General features: G+C 40.9%; 1 non-coding gene across 1 annotated transcript; it reads right to left on the bottom strand.

Annotated features, from left to right (window-relative positions):
• Window positions 1–12,694: 12,694 nt before the first annotated feature.
• LOC128665284 (5.8S ribosomal RNA) lies at window positions 12,695–12,848 on the bottom strand. The gene has a single exon (XR_008403055.1). It is a non-coding gene; the product is annotated as a 5.8S ribosomal RNA (ribosomal RNA).
• Window positions 12,849–23,818: the final 10,970 nt, after the last annotated feature.

Here is a 23,818-nt window from a genome sequence, read left to right as displayed (position 1 = left end):
TAAAAACAGAGATTGAAAAGAGGAGGGAGTGGAGAAAGATAGATGAGAGAAAATAATTATAAAACAATTTTCTAGGTTTGCTATGACCTCACATTAATGTCAACACTCTCTGCTTTCTCTCAGTTCAACAACTTCTTTTTTCTGTCCAGCTGTTGTCTTTCCCAGAATTTATTACTGTATGTAGCATTATTTAATTTATGGTATATAACAATGGTGTGGGTGGGATCAAACATGGCGAGTATGATTTTGAGCTGGCTAGTAGTTTGGGGCCTGACATTTGGAGCCATATATATATATATATATATATATATATATAGATATAGGACAGAATTCAGAAATGAAGGGCACTCTCAGGATTTGTGAAAATTGCGTGTCAGCAAAATGTTTTCTTTTGTTGTTCTTAGTAACAACATTTAATGGTCGACGTTTCAGCTTTCACAGAAGCCTTCATCAAGACGAGTCAAAACTGTAGAAAGAAAAAGAAAACACATCCAATATTTGCAATAACAATACAATACATACACCCATCACCAAATATTTATACTAATAATTAAAACCTATACAACCCAAGGATCCCTAGCAAGGATACTAGCATGACATAACAACCATGGTCACAACTTGCCACGTGATAGCACCAACAATACTAGAACCGCTCATCTAACACAGATGTATCCAGCAGTGAAATACATGTATTATTAAAACTTCAGGAGAACCAGCATGCAAGTAGAACTGTAGGTAAGGTAAAACAAAATAGTACTCAATACAGCAATGTTATATCCATAAATGAAAGGCACAACTTGTCCCTTCAGTAGAAAAATTCACAAGAAAAATAAAAAATGACCCAAGCTAGTTACAACACAGGAAGGTATGGAGATAGGCCAGTCCCACTGCCTATACCATATGAGCATGTGTATATACAAAAATACTGTGTGAACCCATAGACCAGCCTAGCTGGATAATAGGCTGCATAAAAAACACAAACACCGCAAAATGGACCAACTATTATAGTGGAAATATACGTCCATAAGAGTATATCAATAAAGTCCTATGTTATTAAACACACACCGAGTGGCCAAAATATAACCAGTTAAGTGCAAAAATATGCCTGACGCACTGCTGACATACAGCATTCTAAATACATATGCCGGTATGTAGAACTGTGAACACAACCATCTGCGTGTATAGCAGCTAACACATGATATGGTATTAAACACACATCGAGAGGCCAAACTATGACCAATTAAAGAAAAAGATGCGCCTAACACACTGCAGACATACAGCGTTCTAACTGCATATGTCGATTTGCAGAACTTTAAAACACCCATACACGTGTATGTCGGCAAGACATGTCAAATCCCCGGATGTGCTGGTAGTAAATATTTAGAAATTGTAGGCACACGTCTTATGCTGAATACACACAGCCTGTACAAATAACACCAGACGTTAAGTATAAAGCGGCTAAAGAACCCAGCCATAGCTACGTGGTGCACGGACTTATTAAGAAAAACCTCAGAGCCGCAATGTGCATAATAATGCCCATCTACATGATTAACCGTTAGTAACAAAAACCCCTATGTCAGCCAAATAACAGTTCCGTGATAGACATACCTCATATCGGCAATCAGCCGTGCTCACCGAACCGGGGGAAAAAAAAACGTATGATTATGCCCGTCGCCGGAAGCCTTTTAAGCCCATGCCCCTGGCCTATGATTGGTCCATTGTGAGGGTGTGTCAAGTCACCAACCCGGCTCAGCTGGTGCCTATTCAGATTGCACTCAGTGTTTAACAGTTCGGGCATGCGCAAGCCTTAGATCCAAAAAACGTGAGCATCATGCCGCATGTGGCGCTGCCAAAAGCACAAACAAACAACTACCCAGGGCATCCAGGCACTCACATCAGGCGGGAATAAGCACAATTCAAAGTGGCTGTATTAGAGAGGAGCCATAACAAGGCAACACTCTTAATACCGGGTAAATCCCAAAATACATAACACACAATAGTCCTAAAAAGAAGGCTATAAGCATACACTACGGCGGCGGCAAGTAACTACATGATGTATTATGCACATACCCTCCCGTAACAATAAACAGGCCACCACACCACCAGAACATGAAACAACAAAGCGCAACCCTCTCAGAAAAAAGCATAACATACGCAGCGTGTGGGACAGCTCACATATCTAATGAGCCGTTGGTAAACACAAGGGTAAACTCCTACCATATTCATATATTCGTACCTGGACATAAAGAACCAGGACCAGATGCATACAAGGTATACGAGACACAGGGATAGAACAACTCTGGTGCTATCACCCAGCAGTGAGGTGGACCAAGTTGTACCTACAAACCATATACAGGTGGCCCAATCTGACAAGATAGGGGGAAGAACAAATAGAATCAATGTTAAAACATAAGGTATGAGCACCAACATATATGTTAATAGAGCCATGCTAATTGACACTGTGATTCCATCCAGAAGGGGGGGCAACAGACACAAAGAACTTCTGTGCTGTGAAAGCCGATGGATATATAGGCTAAATTCCCTCAGCCCCCATGGACTGAATGTACATTTAGATTATTCTGTGCTCTATTAACATCTATGTTGGTGCTCATACCTTATGTTTTAACATTGATTCTATTTGTTCTTCCCCCTATCTTGTCAGATTGGGCCACCTGTATATGGTTTGTAGGTACAACTTGGTCTACCTCACTGCTGGGTGATAGCACCAGAGTTGTTCTATCCCTGTGTCTCGTATACCTTGTATGCATCTGGTCCTGGTTCTTTATGTCCGGGTACGAATATATGAATATGGTAGGAGTTTACCCTTGTGTTTACCAACGGCTCATTAGATATGTGGGCTGTCCCACACGCTGCGTATGTTATGCTTTTTTCTGAGAGGGTTGCGCTTTGTTGTTTCATGTTCTGGTGGTGTGGTGGCCTGTTTACTGTTACGGGATGGTATGTGCATAATACATCATGTAGTTACTTGCCCGCCGCCGTAGTGTATGCTTATAGCCTTCTTTTTGGGACTATTATGTGTTATGTATTTTGGGATTTACCCGGTATTAAGAGTGTTGCCTTGTTATGGCTGCTCTCTAATACAGCCACTTTGAATTGTGCTTATTCTGGCCTGATGTGAGTGCCTGGATGCCCTGGGTAGTTGTTTGTTTGTGCTTTTGGCAGCTCCACATGCGGCATGATGCTCACGTTTTTTGGATCTAAGGCTTGCGCATGCCCGAACTGTTAAACACTGAGTGCAATCTGAATAGGCACCAGCTGAGCCGGGTTGGCGACCTGACACACCCTCGCAATGGACCAATCATAGGCCAGGGGCATGGGCTTAAAAGGCTTCCAGCTACGGGCATAATCATACAGTTTTTTTTTTCCCCCCCGGTTCGGTGAGCACGGCTGATTGCCAATATGAGGTATGTCTATCACGGAACTGTTATTTGGCTGACATAGGGGTTTTTGTTACTAACGGTTAATCGTGTAGATGGGCATTATTATGCACATTGCGGCTCTGAGGTTTTTCTTAATAAGTCCGTGCACCACGTAGCTATGGCTGGGTTCTTTAGCCGCTTTATACTTAACGTCTGGTGTTATTTGTACAGGCTGTGTGTATTCAGCATAAGACGTGTGCCTACAATTTATAAATATTTACTACCAGCACATCCGGAGATTTGACATGTCTTATACATATAGGCTGTGTATAACTAACACTATGTATGTGGCTATAACTTTATGTATTTACTATCATTGTATTGGGAGATTGGTCATGTGTTAGCTGCTATACACGCAGATGGTTGTGTTCACAGTTCTACATACCGGCATATGTATTTAGAATGCTGTATGTCAGCAGTGCGTCAGGCATATTTTTGCACTTAACTGGTTATATTTTGGCCACTCGGTGTGTGTTTAATAACATAGGACTTTATTGATATACTCTTATGGACGTATATTTCCACTATAATAGTTGGTCCATTTTGCGGTGTTAGTGTTTTTTATGCAGCCTGTTATCCAGCTAGGCTGGTCTATGGGTTCACACAGTATTCTTGTATATACACATGCTCATATGGTATAGGCAGTGGGACTGGCCTATCTCCATACCTGGTAAAGCAAAAAGCAAAGGCTAGAGCGGCTAAAAAGAGAATCCTTTATTTGAAGACGTGTATAAAATATATCACCAACGAGGGTTTGGTACAAACACAACTAGAACAATATGTCCCTTGGGACTCATGCTTTGTAGTCTAAAAATCCATTTAGTCTCTGCTTTGAGTAGTGCGTTTTCAATGTTCCCCCCTCTTATTCCTAGTGAGACTTTCTGGAGAATCCAGCTTCGCAATTCTGGTTTACATTCATGTTTTTCTAGAAAATGTCTTGCCACTGTGGTCAGCTTTTTGTCATGTTCCAAATCATCTCTTGCATTTTTGATGTTACATATGTGTTCGCCCAAGCGTCTTCTAAATTCACGTGTCGACATACCCACATACTTCTTATTGCAATTGCACTCAATACAGTAGATAATGTTTTTGCTTCTACAGTTATAGAAGTCATTCATTACGATGATCCCAGATGGAAAGATATTCATCTGCTTCACATTTAGCATGTATGGGCAGAATTTACATGTACCACATGCGTATGTTCCCAAGAAATCCTTTCTTTTTTTAGGAGTAGTTTTAACAAAGTGACTCTTCTTTATCTTATCCCTAATTGTAGGGGCTCGTCTCCAGCTCATTGCAATTTTACCTCCAATGCACTGGGATAAATCCTCATCTGTTTTTAAAATATGTACATGAGTATTGAGGATGTCCCTTATTTCCTTATGTGCAGTATTAAAGGTACTGACAAACCGAACTTTGTTATCCATGTTAGCTTTGGATTTAGGTTTTAACAGGTGTAATCTGTCCGTATGAAGGGCTCTGTGATATGCCTTTTTAAGGGTACTATTTGGATATCCCCTAGCTTTTAGTCTCTTTTTCATATCCATTGCCTGATTTTTGAAATCACTGATGTCAGAACAATTGCGCCGTAATCTAAGAAATTCCCCAAAGGGAATAGCTTTCTTAGTGGCTGGATGGTGAGCACTTTGGAAATTCAATATTGAGTTCGTAGCGGTTACCTTCCTATAGAGGTCTGATTTGATCCGACCAAACATATCTCTCGAAATCTTCAAGTCGAGGAATGTAACACTTTCGCGATTAATTTCATATGTTAGACGTAGGTTCAAATGGTTGGTATTAAGGATTCCAATAAATTCTTTGAATAGGGATATGTCTCCTTTCCAAATCAGGAAGACATCGTCTATGTACCTGAGCCACAGGACAATATTGTCCGCATATCTTTCCATATCCATTCCAAAGACAAATTTTCGCTCCCACCACCCTAAGTATATGTTCGCGTAGGTGGGGGCACATGCTGTACCCATCGCTGTTCCTCGAATTTGCAGGAAAAAATTGTCATTGAAGACAAAGAAATCATGGCTCAGTACAAATTTGAGTAATTTAACTAGAAATCTATTTTTGGGAGTATGTTCTGTTGTTTCCATTTGGAGAAAATAGTTGACTGCATGGCAGCCCCAGTGATGTTCAATTGACGTATAGAGCGACTCCACGTCACAGGTTGCTAAGAACATATCATCTTCTAATGTCATGTCCTCTATTTTACTGAGTACATCCATCGTGTCTCTTGTATATGAGGGAAGTGTTAGAACAATATTTCTTAGTTGCAGATCCAAATATCTAGATGCCTGTTCACAAAGACTACCAATCCCTGCCACAATTGGTCTGCCAGGGGGTGTCTGTTTGTTTTTATGTATCTTTGGTAGTAAATAGAAGGTAGCGATTTTGGGGTTATCTACCTTTAAAAATTTCACTTCTTTTTCATCAATCAGGCTGTCTTTTTTGGCGTCACTGACTAAGGTTTCATACATTTTCAGGTAGTCCCCACTAGGGTTACTCCATAGAAATTTGTAACACTTTGTGTCTTCTAGCTGTTTCATTGCTTCCATGATGTACATAGTAACCGGCCAAATGACAATATTGCCTCCCTTATCAGATGGCTTTATGACCACGTCATCCCATTTTTTGATATCATTTAGTGCCCACTTTTCTGCTCTGCTTAGATTACTCCAGTCTTTTTCTCTCAGGTTCAAAATATCTCTGCAGACTACTTTTAAGAATATTTCTATCTGTGGATAAAGGGAAAGTTGTGGCATAAATGTAGACTTTTTTATAAGCTTCTTGTGCCAATCTGAGGTGTTAGATGTTGCCATTTCATTGTCTTCAAGCAATGGCACAAGATCCATAATGGCTTGTGTTTCTTCATCACTGTCATTGTGCTTTGTGTACATTTTTTTGAGTGCTAGTTTTCTGGCAAAAAGATTGATATCTTTAATGATTTCAAAGAAGTCAGGATTGTTAGAAGGGGAGAAGGATAATCCTCTACCAAGTACATTTTTATGTTGGGGGGATAGGGTTCTGTCAGACAGATTAATTATTTCTAGTGTGTCTGAGTTTACCATCTCGGTCGTCTCGACCAATCCTCCCTGGTTTTGTCATTGTTCCTGTACCCCCATCTTGTTCTGTTTCTCAGATTGTGTTCTGTTCTTCCCCCCCCCCTTCTTTTTCTTTTTCTTTCTCTTTGGGTTTGCCCTCTTTCTCGTTTTTTGAGAGAAGAGTTTGTCTATCGTTTGCACTCGGTACCAGTAGGGTTCTACCTGAAAAGCCTTCTGCTCCCTCTTCTCCTGCTGAAGACTCATATTCTGATGTAGAGACATCCTCCCTATTTGTTTTCGATGGTACTAAGTTTCTCCTACGTCTGGGATTTCTTTCATCCCAGGTAAAGACTCTTCCCTGTTCAAAATCCTTAATATCCCTGCTAAGCTTGGCACATTTTGTTTTAATAATCTCCTTTTCTTTTTCGTCTAGCTCTCCTCTCAGGTTTTTATATGCAGTTTTGAAGTTTTCTAGACTTTCAAAGTTTTTTAATTTAAGGGTAATGTCTGAGATCTCTTTATTCAGTTCTTCCACAATTTCTGTCTCGTAATCTGATAGGATTGCGACTAAGGTCTCTGAACAAGAAATAAGGGCTTGTTCCCATCTCCCTCTATAGTTCTCTATATGAAAGCTAAAGCTGGGAAAGAGTCTTACTCTTAGGCCTCTAGGTATTATATGTTTAGCTAGGTAACGGTCATAGGTGCTTTTATTCCATATAGACCTTGTATGTTTCCTTAATAATTCGCCTAGAATATTCAGGCCTGATTCCCAGTCTTCAAAGTTATTTTTATTTACACCCTCTGCTGTAAAATTAGCAAATGTTTTATCTATGTTGGCTTTTCTATCTTTTTCATGGTTAAGGAAATCCTCCATCAGATTGATGGAGGCCATAATTATTTCCCAATTTATAGATGTTCTTAGCAACCTGTGACGTGGAGTCACTCTATACGTCAATTGAACATCACTGGGGCTGCCATGCAGTCAACTATTTTCTCCAAATGGAAACAACAGAACATACTTCCAAAAATACATTTCTAGTTAAATTACTCAAATTTGTACTGAGCCATAATTTCTTTGTCTTCAATGACAAATTTTTCCTGCAAATTCGAGGAACAGCGATGGGTACAGCGTGTGCCCCCACCTACACGAACATATACTTAGGGTGGTGGGAGCGAGAATTTGTCTTTGGAATGGATATGGGAAGATATGCGGACAATATTGTCCTGTGGCTCAGGTACATAGACGATGTCTTCCTGATTTGGAAAGGAGACATATCCCTATTCAAAGAATTTATTGGAATCCTTAATACCAACCATTTGAACCTACGTCTAACATATGAAATTAATCACGAAAGTGTTACATTCCTCGACTTGAAGATTTCGAGAGATATGTTTGGTCGGATCAAATCAGACCTCTATAAGAAGGAAACTGCTACGAACTCAATATTGAATTTCCAAAGTGCTCACCATCCAGCCACTAAGAAAGCTATTCCCTTTGGGGAATTTCTTAGATTACGGCACAATTGTTCTGACATCAGTGATTTCAAAAATCAGGCAATGGATATGAAAAAGAGACTAAAAGCTAGGGGATATCCAAATAGTACCCTTAAAAAGGCATATCACAGAGCCCTTCATACGGACAGATTACACCTGTTAAAACCTAAATCCAAAGCTAACATGGATAACAAAGTTCGGTTTGTCAGTACCTTTAATACTGCACATAAGGAAATAAGGGACATCCTCAATACTCATGTACATATTTTAAAAACAGATGAGGATTTATCCCAGTGCATTGGAGATAAAATTGCAATGAGCTGGAGACGAGCCCCTACAATTAGGGATAAGATAACGAAGAGTCACTTTGTTAAAACTACACCTAAAAAAAGAAAGGATTTCTTGGGAACATACGCATGTGGTACATGTAAATTCTGCCCATACATGCTAAATGTGAAGCAGATGAATATCTTTCCATCTGGGATCATCGTAATGAATGACTTCTATAACTGTAGAAGCAAAAACATTATCTACTGTATTGAGTGCAATTGCAATAAGAAGTATGTGGGTATGTCGACACGTGAATTTAGAAGACGCTTGGGCGAACACATATGTAACATCAAAAATGCAAGGAATGATTTGGAACATGACAAAAAGCTGACCACAGTGGCAAGACATTTTCTAGAAAAACAAGAATGTAAACCAGAATTGCGAAGCTGGATTCTCCAGAAAGTCTCACTAGGAATAAGAGGGGGGAACATTGAAAACGCACTACTCAAAGCAGAGACTAAATGGATTTTTAGACTACAAAGCATGAGTCCCAAGGGGCTCAATGAAACTTTAACTTTCAGTGCATTTCTGGAGTAAAATCAATAAATATGATGAATAATAAGAAATGAACATATTAACTCTAGTCGATATCCCCCAATAACCTACACATGATTTTGAAAAAGTCTAAACAGATAAAATTTGAAGGATTGTAAATCATGAAATGTAATCCTTCTCTCGTTACCAGATTAATAATATGAGATGCTCAATCTAGACTATTATTAAACTTAGTGGTAATAACTGTGAAATTCCCTATATGTGAATATAAATGCGTATTAAATTTAGAATTCTTGGAACTTAATCACTGATGTTACATTAAGGCTTATAAACTTAGATCTACTGTTACAAATGATTACAGATGAGGACCAATATGTGGATATAATATAGGGTGGGTTTATTTGGTTTAACCTAGTGATGAACATCAAGCAATGCATAATAAACATAACAAACCGGTTATAAGAAGGAACACTGTATATAAAAACCCATTGAAATAATGGTAAAGATATCATCTTAAACTTTACTTGCATAATGTTTTGATAGTATGTATACAAGAGTGATACTCCTGATTGATGTGTATTAGTATGCATACGCATACACAGTAATGATGTTTTACTTAAATCCACATGTCCATATACCTTAACCTAAGTGACACATAGTGTAACAAACTCAGAATCGCATTTTGATAATTATGGAAATGGAGATCTTTTCTGTGGCTTCTATACTGATATAACCAAATAAGGATGGCAGATAGTTTTAAACATATGTAGATCCATTGCTACTATCAGCACTCAGTGCTTGCTCTAAACTTTCCCCTCTATTAATATAAGGCCGTTTCCAGTGAGGTCCGGAATGGAGTGATGTGACAAGGTACTCACGCCCACATCAGTACCCAACCGTACACTATTGGATAAACGGCACACACCCTCTGCCTTAACCAATCGCAGATGGCTACATGCGATTGGATGGTTAGACCTGTCTGTTAAAATAGCGGACTAGGATTGGTCAGTGGACCTTCAAAAGGAAATACCGGGAGGTGATTGGGTCAGCCTTTGAAAATGCGTATGCGAAACGCACGTTAGGCCATTCGCACTGCGCTCTCTGTTGTAATTAGGACAATTATAGTTTACTGGGTATTGGGTTAACAATACATTTTTCATATTGATTTAACGTTGGCCCTCTTTTAGGGCACCTACTTAGGTGTAATTACTCAGTCTGCTTATGATTAGGAGAGTGTGGAAACTGGTAATAGTTTGATTACCTTTAATGCATAGAAGCTTTGTTGATAATAGTTACGTTTCCTACTCTTCCACCTAAGCTTGCTGCGGCTGCTATTAGTAACGATAGTCTAACTACACCTTTTACCCTGGCTCAATATAATTAATTTTGTAGCTGATAGGAGGTAACTCCTATAACAGAGAGCTCACAGTGCATGTATATATATATACTTCTTTTTTTCTTTGTCATTTATTTTGAGTTATTCTTTTGGTTGTGAATATGTGACATAATCTACTTATGTGTTTTATTTAAAAGTGGCATGGTCCACAACATTGATAATATTTTATCTAATTTTTAATAAATGTTAAGTTTTAATTAAATACATTGAATCACACTACATAATCACCTACCCTTCATGTAATGAGAGGACAATCCCCTTAAGTATGCCATATTAATGCCCCTGTTCCTTTTCTCCTTATTTTTATTATATTATATTTGGCATTAGGCACTACCTTATCCAGTACACAGGTTTATCTGGATTTAGGTTTGTGATTGTCACCTCGAGTTCTTTCCCACCTCTCCCTTTAGGTTAAAAGGGTATTTTCTTACAGATCAGCAGTAGGAGTAAAACACGGAACGTGTGATCCAAGAAAGGTTTTCTGGCTGACCGGTAAATTACACTATCGTAGAAATGTGAGTGAACTTTCTATTTTTATTTTTCAAGTGTGCCGCTTACCAACCATGATAACACTGACCCTATTGTTATAAGACTATGACTGAGTCTAAGCCAATTCTTATTCCTTTATATGAAAATTGAATTTAAGGTTTCAAGCAAATTTATTTAATTTTATAGATGTTCATGTGACTGCATGAATGCAGAAAAATATTCTTAAATAATTATAAGCAGAAGATGGGGACACTCTATGGGCTAGCAAGAGTATATTGACCACTGGATCACATAGTACTAAACACTGCTTAGTCAAAAGTGTCTTTAGATACAAGGCCTGTGCATTTGGATGAAAACGTTGTCCTTGAGCAGAAGGTTTGAAGACTCTGAATACTTAAAGGGACAGTAAAGTCAAAATTAAACATCCATGATTTACAAAGAACATGCAATTTTAAACAACTTTCCAGTTTTATTCTTTTATTTAATTTGCTACATTCTCTTGGTATCCTCAGTTGAAAAGCATACGTTGGTAGGTTCAGGAGCAGCAATGCACTATTAGGAGCTAGCTGCTGATTGGTGGTTGCACATATATGCATCTTGTCATTGACTCACCAGATTTGTTCAGTTATCTCCCTGTAGTACAATGCTGCTCCTTCAACAAGAGATACCAAGAAAATGAAGAAAATTTGATAATAAAAGTTAATTAGAATGTTGTTTAAAACTGTATATTCTGTCTAAATCATGAAAGAAAAAAAAAACATTTTTCACTTCCCTTTAAATTAATATATTCTGTAATGTTGATCCCCACTATAAGGTATTGAAGTCCTTGATCAAGAATACCAATTTATTATCTTTGTGTATCATCCACCAGGATGCCTTACCTCTTGTGATGTAGATCTATGGGGCAATGATTTTACTATGTAATTCCAGCAATTTTAATTTGGAAACATACCACATCACTGTGATAGCTGAGGATAGTTTCCCAATAGACTCACACAGTTATGCACTGTTAGGTTGTGTAGACACCTGAAATGTCACACTAGCTGAACAAGACTGGCTATTTTGTCCAGTTGTAGATTTAGATGCTATTGGATATCTGCGTCATAGAAGACTCAGGTCAAGATGGGAATTAGGTGACATTTGTCTAAGTAAACCATCCACCCATGATTGGTCATAAATGTCATGACAAAGTCTGACTGCTGGCAGAAGAGTTACTCTGATAGAACTCCACCAACACATGATGGTAAATAGCCGTACACTTGCATATCACACATTCAGATAACGTCAGAGCACAGCACAGACAAAATGGGTCATTCCCCATGACAAATGTGAGAAAATGCTGATGAACAGAACAACTAAAATACCCAGATATGCATCATTTAGGTCTATTATTATCATAAATGCTGCTGGAGTAATCCCATTGACCATTTTCATTAAAGATTTTTTTATGAATTGTCATATTCCTGCATACTTTAATGGCTTAAAATGTATTATTGACTACCATGAACACCTTTTTGGAGAACTAAAAACAGATCGGTAAGGGATACAGTTTTTCACTACTGAGATCTTTTTTTATATGGTTTTGGCTTAAAGGGACAGAAAAGTCAAAATTAAACTTCATGATTTAAATAGAATATGCAATTTTAGGATACTTTTCAATTTTCTTCTATTATGTAATATGCTTTTTTCTCTTGGTGTGCTTCATTGAAAAGCATACCTAAGTAGACTCAGGAGCGTTTTTCACAGCACTAGAGAACAGTTTGATATTTTGGTTATCCTTGGTCTCCTGTACCATGTGCTGCTCCTTGAAGGTCCTTGGAGAAGCCAGGTCTCCCGCCGTCGCCGGGTCTGGCCTTAAGGGGACGGAGGCGCCGGGGGCTGGAGCGCGGAGAAAGACGAGGGAGGGGGCGGACCCCCTTCCCCCCTTCCGTGCGCCCCCGGCGCCTTCGACGGGCCCCAGCCGCGCCTGGACGCGACAGGGGTGACCAATGGAGGGGAGACCCTCAGACAGGCGTGGCCCCGGGAGGAACCCGGGGCCGCGGGGTGTGTTCGAAGTGTCGACGATCAATGTGTCCTGCAATTCACACTAATTCTCGCAGCTAGCTTCGTTCTTCATCGACGCGCGAGCCGAGTGATCCACCGCCGAGAGTAGCCGAGGCTCGTTTCTCTCTGTGTCTCTCTCGATAAAGGGTCGGCCGGTCAGGCGCGGGCCCCCTGCCCCCGGGAGGGAGGGGGACCGGCCCGGCTGGGGGTTTATTCTGAGCATCCTCGCCCCCTTTCAACGCGGGGCTGGCCCGATTGGGATTTCTCCAGCTTCTAACTGTTTTAAGCATTTTGGTAAAGGTTTGATTTGGGCCTTTTTTTCCATCTGTCTTTGTAAGTCCTACAATAATGTTGGTGTAGTATTTGCTGTTCATTTGTGCCTTTAAACTAGTGCTAAAGTTCAGACAAGTTTGTTCTGCACCTATTAATAGAAAAAATGGAAGAGACCATTAAAGAATACACTTTAAAGCACTCGCTGCAGACACAAGGTTCAAATCATAATCTATATGGAAACTATGGGACAAGACGATGATTCACTATTGATTGCTTAAAATATAACTTTTATTCAAAAAACGCTAAAAAAGAAAGAGATTAAAAACTGGGATGTGCAATTAAAATAAACACTAGAGGATTAAGTAGAAAAACGACTGAGTGGACCATAGACAGAATGAATCACAGGCACTGCTAGCTCTAATATACAATATATTGGATCAGTGTGGTTGGTGCAAACATATGTTTATTATCAGGCAAATTAATGGTAGCAGATCCTCTGCTTAGCAGTATAATTGGGTTGTATGATTACTTGTTAGGTGATAACAGTCACATTTCAGAGATAATTCACAGACTGCCAGTCTGATTCAATGTTATCATGCAACTGAATAATAGAAGATTTAAACTGTGTGATAGCTGTATTGCTTAATCTATTGACATATAACAATGTAATCATTCCCAAATATTAGAGGCATCTCACAGATAAATAAAAGTTTTCCATACTATGTCCTGAAAAGAGTAATACTTATGTTGTCAATAGCTATGCCACAGACTATCCAGTATTCATTCATCAACAATGTGTCATAAATACATAACTCTATATTGGATAATTATCGCTATATTCAATGTGTTATTATGTATCAAATTTCTATCGGAAATAGCTGATCTATTGAACCAATCTGCTCGACTTCCTCCTAATGCAGGATCCCCTTAAGAAGTAGATAGAATAATATATGTGCAGTACTACTGATGCACATTGTATAGTTTCCCTTATCTATCCAGCCGGGTAATTTCTCTGCTTTATGTAAATTAGAATAATAAGTTAGTAAGGGAAAATGTCTCAGTGTACTGCTATGAGCATTAAAGGTAACATATTGTATTCAGTTTCAGTATATAAGGAATACGGAGCCGATATTGGCAATGACAAAGCTATACCTCCATAGAAAAAAACCTGAACATTATGCATTACACCAACTATTTACTAATCATAGCAGCTAATATATCATTGTGTCGTTGTGTCCAAATCCTCATACGTTAGCCTAAGTTACCGCACCTAATGCAATACAGAGCAATAACACTCAATGAGTGCCCAACATTAATGGAGCTCTATTGATTACAGACAGAGCGTATTCATATATGAGCTAGGTCCTACTCAGCCGAATTAAGCTATGTAGTCTATAAGTCTTGCTGTTATAATATATTCATAGTAAGCCTCTAGGTTCCCTAACAAACACAGGAGCTTCCAGACTCCTCACCAATACCCTAACATGTTTCGTCATAGTACTTTTAAAAAGGTAAGCGCGCATCGCACTAAGGGCGAGCTTTTATAGCGTGAGACTGAGGCCATCCACGCCCCTTTTCCCTGACGTCATAATGCCGTGAACTGTCAACCCTATGGTCAGTAAAAAAGGTGCCAGCAACCACTATCCATTCTAGCTCCGAACCTAATAACAAAAGATGTGTCCATATTGTGTGGTAAATAAGTCTACTTATGTTGTGTAATAATAAGCCCATCACACAGTATCCCTTACGTAATGGTCATCTTCAGTGTATTCTATACCTGTTATCCACTGTGCATTATACAACAATGTGAAAACGAAAACTAGGTTGAACCTTGAAGATGAATAATATAGATTTGTGATATTATTTATGCGTGTAAAGTTTTAAAAAGATGTTGAATGAATCTAATGCCTACCAATATAGGCCAAGGACCATCAACTCGAGTTTAAAGTGACAAGTAGTGAAGTAAGAATTTACTTCTTTAACATGAATGTGTTTCTTTGTGTAAACGTCATAATCCAAGTTTTAGGTTGGACACTTAAAAAATGATGGGATACGTGTGAAAATTAAATGAATGATATGCTGAGTTTTACCTTTACTTAATGTCCTGAATAACAGGAAAGTGGTTGAAGTAGTGCTTAAAATAACGTGACAAAACAAAAACTATTGAAACACAAGAGATGAGTGTATGAACTGGGTGATGAAAATTATTAAGTATCAACATTACATATATATTATATGTATACGTGTGTTACCCAATACTGTTTGATATTATTTTGGGCATAATAAATGCCTCTATAGTAAAGACATGCTGTGGTCAGAGCTTAAATTGATATGAATTAACACAACTTTTATAGGCCCAGTGCTGACTCTGATAAAGGCTGGCTCTTATTAGTGATAACAGTCACTATATAATTAAGGGAAGTTTAATATCACTTACAGAAAGGGGGCAAAATTATTCTGTTCATTTAACCCTAACGGGTAAACAGAATTGAGTAGGAATATCCATTTACTCTCAGCACGTAACAGAGCTGATTCTAGGTTACCACCTCTTATTCCTAAGGTAATTTTTTTGTAATCCAAAGCAATGTAAATCTGATTGTTCAGACTTATGAGTAGTCAGGAAATGTCTTGCAACAAAAGTGATTGTTTTGCCTGCGTTGGTATCTTTTTGGGCATTCTTGATGTTACGTAGATGTTCCTGTAAACTGGTTCTAATTTTCCTAGTGGTCATACCCACATAGATTAGCTCACATTTGCACAAAAGAACATATACTACTCCTTGTGTTTGACAATTAATGTGAGCATTAATTGGGTGCATTGTACCAAATCTGTAAACAATGGAATTATTTTTTAGCATAAAGCTGCAAGTGCTACAAGTCCCACATTTAAAAGATCCTTTGGTTAACTTTGTTAACATCTTGGGACCAGAAAAATGACTTTGGCTCACCATATCTTTAAGATTGTGTGCTCTTCTGTAGCCCACTGAGATTCTGTCTCCATGTATAGGTGCAAATAATGGATCTGATTTCAGGATATACCATTTTTTTTAAGTATATTCATCACTTGTTTAGTATGTGGACTGTAGGTTGTAATAAATCTTACTTGCTCCTGAGTTTGAATATCAGTTCTTTTATTCAATAACTCTTGTCGGGATGTTTGTCTTGCATTGAATTCCGCTTTTTTAATAGATCTCTTTAGGTCTCTTTTGGTAGTTTTCCATTGTTGAACAGTTTCTCCTCATTCTGAGGAACTCCCCTATCGGTAGAGGTTTGGCTGTGCTAGGGACATGTACACTCGCATTGGGTAAAATGTACACATCTGTGCTAATTGTTCCATCCTCATTCTTAATAATACGCAGGTCTAGGAATGTTATACTCGTTTGACTTGCTTCATAAGTAAGCTTGATATTTAAATCATTGATATTCAAGTTTGCCAGGAATGAATCTAATTCCTCTTTGGTTCCTTCCCAAAGGAGCAGTACGTTGTCTATGTATCGAATACACGGTATGTGTGACATATGCTGAAAATACTATTTTCAGTTCCCACCAACCTAAAAATAGGTTGGCATAAGTAGGTGCACACGCGGTGCCCATTGCCGTTCCTCTGACTTGTAGGTAGAAACCATGATTAAAAGTAAAAAAAGTTATGGTGAAGTACAAAGCTCAAAAGTGGAAGAATAAATTCATCATGAGAGGTGTCTTCCATTGATCCCATTTTAAGAAAACTGCTGACTGCTTTAAGTCCTAAATCGTGACTGATGCTCATGTTCTGCACCTACCTGCTTCTTACAGTTTATTAAAAGGCAATTCTAGTGAAATAATTGACAGTCAGCAGCGGCAATCGCACAGGTGGGTCATATGACTGCTACTGCTTATAGGCTGTGTTTGCTTGGGATGAGCAGTCCTAGTAGCTCCCAAGTGTGTTTGCTTGGTCTGTCCGACATGATCCGCCCAGTGGATCATGTCCAACAGACATCGATGAATGCTGCCGGCATACGCTGCCGGCATTTATCATTGCACAATCAGTTCTTGTGAATTGCTTGTGCAATACCGCCCCCTGCAGATTCACGGCCAATCGGCCGCTAGCAGGGGTGTTAATCAGCCCGATCGTATAGGGTCAGGCGGAATGCAGACCGCAGCTTCAGAGGCAGCGGTCCAGTTATGGAGCAGCGGTCTTAAGACCACTGCTTCATAACTACTGTTTTCGGTGAGCCTAAAGGCTCGCATGGAAACAGGGGCATGAGGGGCCATTCAGCCCTTGATAATTTGGGCCTTATGTCGTTAACCTCTTTGCAAATTGGAGCATTTAATGTTTTCACTAGAACGGCCCTTTTAAGTACTTGCTGCTTACTCTCCTTTCTTTCCACATTTGTGAAGTTGGGACCGTTGCAAAATTATTATAAGTTCATTTGTTTCTTAGACTAGATGCTCAATAACTCTTTCACTACTGGGAATTTCAGAGAAAAACATGCCCAAAATACCAGAGAATTTTTGCTATCAGTCACTCCCTATAAAAAGAAATAGAGCCTTGTTTTTTTTTTAATGTACCTGAAGGCCTGGACTGAGCGTCCCGCATACCGGGCAAATGCCTGGTGGGCCGGGGGCCAGTTATCTTAGCCCAGCGGCCTCCCTGCACAGGCACAGGCACCGCCGCACAAAAAGAATATAACCTTCCCCTTCCAGCTGTGGGGACTGAGGAGACTTTGGCTATGCGGGAGTTAACTTTTTCCCGCCTCCTGCTTCTGGGCACGCTATCATGGATCGTGCAAAGCGGCTTCTCAGATGCAGCACAAAAAAAAAGAGATCTTTCCGACCGTGAGTTCCGGTCTATATAAAAAATATTTTTATTTAAGGCTATTTTTTATTTGCCTCTTTCTGGCATTGCTGTCACTTCAGAGGTTCCGTTCTACTGTTCTATTACAATGCTATTGCAGTTTTCCCTGAATTACTGTCTTATTTTATTTGGTGAACATTATTTATTCTATGGTGCATTACATTTGTGTTTCATTTGTATATATCTATCTAAACCTGTTGTGACAGTATTATGGAGCATACTAGCACTGTCCCTACTTCTGCTACCTTATACTCTTTGGACAGTAGATCATTTGAATGCAGTCTAATTCAAATGTATATTGTACGAACTGTTCATTCTTGCAATCCCAGCACAACTTTGCAGTTATTGTGTGTGTATGTGTGTGGTGTGTGTGCATATGTGTGTGTGTGGTGTGCATGCATATGAGTGTGTGTGTCTGGTGTGCGTGCATAAGTGCGTGTGTGGTGTGCGTGCATATGAGTGTGTGTGTGGTGTGCGTGCATATAAGTGTGTGTGTGTGTGTGTTGTGCGTGCATATGAGTGTGTGTTGTGCGTGCATATGAGTGTGTGTATGTGTGGTGTGTGTGTGCATATGTATGTATGTGTGTGTGGTGTGTGTGCATATGTGTGTGGTGTGCGTGCATATGAGTGTGTGTGTGTGTGTGTGTGTGTGGTGTGCATGCATATGAGTGTGTGTGTGTGTGTGGTGTGCGTGCATATGAGTGTGTGTGTGTTGTGTCCAGTGTCCGTGCATATGAGTGTGTGTATGTGTGGTGTGCGTGCATATGTGTGCACTGTGTGGGGTGCGTGCATATGAGTGTGTTTGTGGTGTGCGTGCATATAAGTGTGTATGTCTGCGTGCATGTGTGGTGTGCGTGCATGTGTGTGGTGTGTGTGCAACTGCATATGTGTGTGTGTAGTGTGTGTGTAGTGTGCGTGCATATGAGTATGTGTGTATGGTGTGCATTCATATGAGTGTGTGTGTGTGTGGTGTGCGTGCATATGAGTGTGTGTGTGATGTGCGTGCATATGTGTGTGTGTGTGGTGTGCGTGCATATGAGTGTGTGTGTGTGTGGTGTGCGTGCATATGAGTGTGTGTATGTGGTGTGCGTGCATATGTGTGTGTGTATGTGTGGTGTGCGTGCATATGTGTGTGTGTGTGGTGTGCGTGCATATGTGTGTGTATGCGTGGTGTGCGTGCATATGTGTGTGTGTGTGTGGTTTGCATGCATATGTGCGTGTGTGTGTGGTGTGCATGCATATGTGTGTGTGTGTGTGTGTGGTGTGTGTGCGTGGTGTACGTGTATATGAGTGTGTGCTGTGCGTGCATATGAGTGTGTGTGTGGTGTGCGTGCATTTGAGTGTGTGTGGTGTGCGAGCATGCATATGAATGTGTGTGGTGTGTGTGCATATGTGTATGTGTGTGGTGTGCGTGCATATGAGTGTGTGTGTGTGTGGTGTGCGTGCATATGAGTGTGTGTTTGGTGTGTGTGCATATGTGTGTTTGTGTGTGTGTTTGTGTGTGTGTGGTGTGCATGCATATGAGTGTGCGGTTGTATATGAGTGTGTGTGTGGTGTGCGTGCATATGAATGTGAGTGTGTGGTGTGCGGGCATATCAGTGTGTGTGTGGTGTGCGTGCATATGAGTGTGTGTGATGAGTGTGCATATGAGTGTGTGTGGTGTGCATGGTGTGCATGCATATGAGTGTGTATGTGTGGTGTGCATGCATATGAGTGTGTGTGTATGTGCGGTGTGCATGTATATGTGTGTGTGTGTGGTGTGTGTGCATATGAGTGTGTGTGTGTATGTGTGGTGTGCGTGCATATGAGTGTGTATGTGTGGTGTGCGTGCATATGAGTGTGTGTGTGTGGTATGCGTGCATATGAGTGTGTATTTGTGGTGTGCGTACATATGAGTATATGTATGTGTGGTGTGTGTGAATATGTGTGTGTGTGTGGTGTGCGTGCAAATGTTTGTGTGTGTGTGGTGTGCGTGCATATGAGTGTGTGTGTGTGTGTGTGTGGTGTTCGTGCATATGAGTGAGTGTATGTGTGCCGTTCAATAAAAAACGGGTTGGGTTGCTTTGCCTTAAAATGCCAGGACCCATTTTTGGTCCCAGTCCGGCCCTGTTTACCTGTCAAAACTATATATATATATATTTTTTTTTTAAGTAGACAACCCAAGGTATTGATCTAGACCTAGTTTGGTATATTTCATGCCACCATTTCAAATGCGATCAAATAAAAAATAAATGTTAACTTTTAACAAACTTTGGGTTTCTCACTGAAATTATTTACATACTGCTTGTGCAAATGATTGTAAAAGCTTCTCTGGGATCCCCTTTGTTAAGAAAGAGCAGACATACATGGCTTTGCCATTGCTTGTTGGTAATTAGAATGCTGCTAATTGCAGCTGCGCACCACACTTCCATTATTCCCGGCAGTGAATGGGTTAATCAGGTATCTTGTAAAGTTAATTTTAGTTCCGTTTTTTTGCATTTGCCTGAGGAAACGACCACTGAGCGGTCGAGAAACGCGTTGAAGCAAAACGATTTTAAAGTGTTTGTTTTAATTAACGCTTGGAAGTTTTTTTATATGCTGACTCAGCTTCAGCTAAATTTCTCCACAAGGGGCAAGACTCCCGGTTGGGAAGACCATCTGACTCTGTAAGGGTTTTTTCCCTATTTTGTTTGCCATGTGCTGCTGGCAACCATTTTACTCACCTCTCTTGCTGACATTGGTGCATACTGTGTGATGCTGCTCATTTCCTGCACTTCCTTTCATGGCCAGACTGGTGTACATCATCCGTGTGACACAGGATGCAGTCTCAGAATTGTGATGTCATCACTTATTATTTAAAGGGCCTCTGTTCAGTATGCTTTGCCCTTGCGTTGTCTCAGACCTGTTTGTGAGTGCTCCTGTGTATTACCTGGCTGTCTGACGTTCCTCCTGGTTTCTGATCCCTGGCTTGTTCCTGACTCTGCTGTTCTCCTTGTTCCTGATTCCGGCTCGTCTGACTACTCGCTTTGGCTCCTGACTCGGCTCGTCTGACTACCAGCTCTGGTTTTGATTCCTGGCTTGTTATTTGACTTGTGGACTTTTTATTATTTTTTGCTATTAATAAAGGTGTGATTATTTTTGCACTTCTTGTCTCAGTCTGATTCCTGGCACCCTGACATTACGCAAGGGCCATGAATCCTGATGGTGCTAATAATCCACCTTTACCTGCCATAATTTCCAGGATGGATGAACAGGATCACCGCTTGGATCAATTTGCACTAGCCCTGCAAACCCTGCTGACTCGCACTGCACATTTGGACCAAAGTGTCCCGCAAGTTATGTCTGCTTCTGTTTCCGCTGCTGCACCTAGTGCTACCAGGAGCAGGTCCGGTTCTGCACTTCTACCTCAACGTTATGGAGGTGATCCTAATCAGTGCAGAGGGTTTTTGAACCAGGTGGACATTTACTTTGAGATGTTACCTCAGGCATTTCCCTCTGACAGAGCTAAGGTGGGATTTCTCATCTCGTTACTTTCTGACATAGCTCTTGCCTGGGCTAATCCCTTTGAGGAGACTAATAAACCTGTGATTTCAAATTACCCTGAATTTATGGCCTCCTTTCGAAGGGTATTTGATGTTCCGGCTTGCTCCTCCTCTGCTGCTAAACGACTCATGTCCATTCAGTAAGGTACAAGATCTGTTGCTCAGTATACCATTGAGTACCGTACACTTGCCGCAGAGGTAGGTTGGAACAATGAAGCCCTTGTTGCCGCCTTCTTTCATGGGCTCTCTGATGCGATTAAAGACGAAGTTGCTGCCAGAGATTTACCAGAAGATCTCGAGGCATTGGTGTTTTTTATCCTAATTGACATCAGACTAAGTGAGAGGCCCCCTTTCAAGGAGCGCCTGCGGAAGCCTCCCGTTTCGTTGTCTCCTACATGTTCGTTCCCACCCATGCCTCCCTCTCCTCCCATGCCTCCTGGTTCCGAGTCGCCAGGTACTGCTGAGCCGATGCAGTTGGGATTCACGCGGCGGAGAGGGCCTTTAGGAGGAGGAAGGGGCTCTGCCTCTATTGTGGGTTACAGGGCCACCTTTTGAAGTCTTGTCCTACACAGCCAGGAAATGCTCACACCTAAGGTCCTGTCGGGGGCAGACCTTGGGTGGTTTATCCTCGTCCCCGGAACCGCTAAATGAGAAACCTTTGGTCACGGTTGTCCTTTCCTGGGTGGACTCACCCATTGTCACCCAGGCTCTTGTTGACTCCGGTGCTGCAGGCTATTTCATTGACAGTGCTTTTGTATCAAAGCACTCCATTCCTGTTTTGCCTCAGTCCGTTCCTCTTGCTATTGAGGTCATTGATGGCAGGCCCCTTCAGCCCGCACTCGTTACTCACAAAGCTGCTCTGTTATCCATGGCTGTTGGGGCTCTCCATTTTGAAACTCTCCAGTTCCAGGTGATAAATTCTCTGCATTTTCCGGTAGTTCTGGGTTATCCCTGGCTCCAAAGCCACAATCCCAGTCTCGACTGGCGCAGGTCCGAAATTTTGTCGTGGTCTCCGCAATGTATTTCCACTTGTCTTTGGAAACCAGTTAAAGTCTTGTGCACTTCTTCGATATCTCAATTGCCAGAGGAGTACAGAGAGTTCCTAGATGTTTTTGACAAGGTGCGTGCCGATACGTTGCCTCCTCACCGGTCTTACGATTGTGCCATAGACCTGCAACCCGGAGCCATTCCTCCTTGGAGCCGGGTATACCCTCTGTTGCAGAGAATTTTGCTATGGAGGAGTATGTTGCCGATGCTCTGTCGCAGGGGATCATCCGCAAATCCTGCTCTCCTGCAGGGGCTGGCTTCTTCTTTGGGAAGAAAAAGGGTGGCGAGTTAAGACCATGCATCGATTATAGGGGTCTTAATCATCTTACCATTAAGAATGCTTACCCTATTCTGCTCATTACAGAACTCTTTGACCGCCTCAAGGGAGCTACAGTCTTTACTAAACTTGATTTGAGAGGAGCATACAATCTCGCTACTATCAAGGAGGGCCACGAATGGAAAACAGCATTTAACACCAGGAGCAGGCATTATGAGTATCGTATAATGCGCTTTGGCCTATGTAATGCTCCTGCTGTTTTCCAGGAATTTATTAATGATGTCCTACGAGATATGTTGCAACAGTGTGTTGTGGTGTACTTGGACGACATCCTCATACACTCACCCACACTTGAGGCTCATTGTTCTGATGTTACACTGGTTCTTCAGAGACTACGTGAGAATGGCCTGTTTTGTAAACTCGAGAAATGTGAGTTCCATCAAACTCAAGTAACCTTCCTAGGTTATGTTATCTCTGTTGCAGGGTTCTCCATGGATCCTGACAAGTTATCTGCAGTTCTGCAGTGGCCTCGCCCAGTTGGTCTTCGGTCTATTCAACGTTTTTTGGGGTTCGCCAATTACTTTAGGAAGTTTATTTAAAACTTTTCTTCCTTGGTCAAACCTATCACAGACATGACCCGTAAAGAGAATGATCCACTCTATTGGTCACCTACTGCCATTAAGGTCATGATAGTCTTAAGACTGACTTTGCTGCCGCTCCAGTTCTGGCTCATCCTAACCCTGTCCTGCCTTTCGTTCTTGAGGTCGATGCGTCTGAGACTGGAGTAGGTGCCCTCTTGTCTCAACGTCCTATGCCGAATGGTTCCTTGCATCCATGTGGTTTCTTCTGTAAGAAATTGTCTCCAGCGGAGTGCAATTATGAAATTGGCGACAGGGAATTACTGGCCATAATTTTGGCACTCAAGGAATGGAGGCATCTTCTCGAGGGTACTAGCGTGCCAATGCTCATTCTTACTGACCACAAGAATTTAACTTATCTATCTGAAGCAAAACGTTTGTCACCCAGACAGGCCAGATAGGCGCTATTTTTGTCTCGGTTTAATTATGTGGTCTCCAACCTGCCTGGTAGTAAGAATGTTAGGGCTGATGCCCTCTCTCAACAATTTT

The sequence above is a fragment of the Bombina bombina genome, chromosome 6, assembly GCF_027579735.1.
Source record: "Bombina bombina isolate aBomBom1 chromosome 6, aBomBom1.pri, whole genome shotgun sequence".
Lineage (NCBI taxonomy): Eukaryota > Metazoa > Chordata > Amphibia > Anura > Bombinatoridae > Bombina > Bombina bombina.
The sequence above is the reverse complement of the archived record's forward strand: the minus strand, read 5'-3'. Positions and strand labels throughout refer to the sequence as shown.